This window comes from Carassius gibelio, chromosome B14, assembly GCF_023724105.1.
Source record: "Carassius gibelio isolate Cgi1373 ecotype wild population from Czech Republic chromosome B14, carGib1.2-hapl.c, whole genome shotgun sequence".
Taxonomy (NCBI): Eukaryota; Metazoa; Chordata; class Actinopteri; order Cypriniformes; family Cyprinidae; genus Carassius; species Carassius gibelio.
In genome coordinates this window covers 10446316-10448762 of record NC_068409.1, presented here as the reverse complement: position 1 = coordinate 10448762, position 2447 = coordinate 10446316, and positions in this window count along the sequence as shown.

Sequence of the window (2447 nt, the reverse complement as noted above, 5' to 3'; positions counted from 1 at the left end):
GTTTGGGTGTTTGGTTTATTGTCTGCTGCAGATATCATTTGTACAGCAAGTTTCTTTGGATAATTGATTTTTTTTTTTTTTTAATTCGATATATATATTTTTTATTATTATTATATTTATTTATCAGTTAAAATAGTGTATAATATATACAGTGTATATAGATAGATTGATAGTGTGTGTGTGTGTATCATTAGCAAAGACGGTCTATTTTTATGTTTTTTTTCTAAACTTAAAATGAGGATTGAAACTATATAAAATTAAATTAAGGTTTCCAATCAGAATATGAACTCCATTTTTTATGTATAATAAAAAAGTATTAAGTATTTTTTAGTATTAATATTTTAAATTTGCTTTTAATTTAAGTATAGTAAGTTTGTCTTTTTAGTTGTTTTTTATATTTAGCTTTATTTCAGTTTTAATTTAGTACTTGAACTTGGTTACAATAATATAAATTCAGAAGCTTTTAGTAGTTATTTTTACTCAAAAAAATGGAAGCAATTTATTCTGTAATCTCGCCAATATTTTTGTTTAAATATCTAAATGAGACGATTAACTGGGATTTCCCCGAGAGTGTGTGAATGACTGTAATTGTTACTGATCATAATCAAGGCGAGGGAAAGCAAAACACTTTTCATGTTTCCTGTTCTTAAAAGCATCTATGAAGAGAGGAATATAAAGCACTATTGAGGAGGAAAGTGAGCGCATGATCGTTCTTCTTTGTTTTTCCCGTGAATCAGCCCGTGATTAACCACAACAAACACTAAAAATATATCCTTCCATGCTCCCCCGAGAACATCTAAGTCATTCTGGTCCTCGCTGGCTCAGAATGTTCATGATTGATGATTCCTCAAATTGTTCCATAAGCGCGCTCTGCAGTTCTTTACCGTTTTAAATTTTCGCGCTCTTTAAAGTTAGCTGGATTCCGATTGGCTGTCTAAGCTGGGAAAAAAAGGTTGGTTTGGACTTTTTAAATGTATAGATAGGCCTATTTTTAACTAAGTTATATCTTTCTATTTATCGTTATGGTTATCTTTCTGAGTGAGAATGGGCCTTGAGTTCAAAATATAACACAAACCTGAGGCAACATAACATTAAGTTTCCTTTTTTTTTTAAGTAAAGATCTAGCATTATAGCTCCCATGTAACAGTGTCCTGTGAAGGCCATCAATTGAGTTTATGTTAAAGAGTGAGATTAGGGTCCACTGGTGCAGTCTTGAGTAATGCACCATTAACACAAGCGCTCTCTCATGCTGCGCGTCATTAAGATCGAAAATTGCCATAGAGTGTTACCACAGTCCATGGATTTCACAGTTGCAGTGTCTGAAAACAATTATTGTTCTCATGCAGATGGTGGAAATATTGGGGGAATGTCTATTTATGTATATTTATTTTATGTACAGCTCAACATATAAGCCTACTTAGGATTTTTTCCATGAGAAAAGTATGCAAACTGTGCACATGACAAATTCTATCATCAACCGAATTTAAAGGTCCCATGATGTGGCTTATTTTGTTTCCTGAGGTGTACTCATATTGTTAGTAAGATTTTTACATTTAAAATTTTGAAATAAAAGGCATTTTTATATCCTGATTTAAGTCCTCTGGCTTGAATGCTCTGTTTGAAGGGGCGTGTCTGCTGTGTGAGACTCAGAGTAAATGACAACTGTTGTGATTGGCTGACTTTGACTTCTTTGCATTCAAAATCAATGCTGTAGGTCTCTACCATAGACAGTAAAAGAAAATGGACACAGCGACCCCATTGGAACTCAATTGAGACAAGTGAAGCCCATTTTTAGCGTTTTTTAGCACTTCCGTTTCTGACGCGCAGACTCAAACGAAGCTTGACGACGTCAGCAACCTGTCTGACAGATGTAAATCTTCTAGTGGCTGTGCGTGCAAACTGCCATCGTTAATCTTGCAGAGACGGCGAGCTTGAGCGGGGAGTTCTTTGTCGTGAGTGAGCAGAAGTAAGTATTCTGATTAATTATTTTGTATAGTATTTTAAAATGTAACGCCAGTACGCCATATTAAGTTAATTGCCTGCGAGCTTCTCCTCCTGTCTGTTCGGTAATGCGACAGAGAGTCGAGTGGTTATGACGCAATCGTTAGCCTATTTTTTTTACAAAAACTGTTTCTACGGGGCCATAATGTAACATAGAAGGCAATGGAGCCCTTTATACATTGTTGTGTATCTTTAGAAATAATTAATGGACAAACGGAGTCTTTGAACGCCTCAGATGTAAAGTTATTCGCTGTCAAAGTGACGCCAAAATGAATGGGAGTCAATGGGAATGCTAACGCAAGTGAAGTTCTGCTACAAGATGGCAGCACGCAGCCGACTTCAACTTCCGGTCGCCTTCCTTGCCGCCTGGTTTTTAGACCATGATACCTGATTGGCTGACGTCATAGTGATGTTAGGTTTAGGGGTGGGGTTGGGTTGGGGGGATA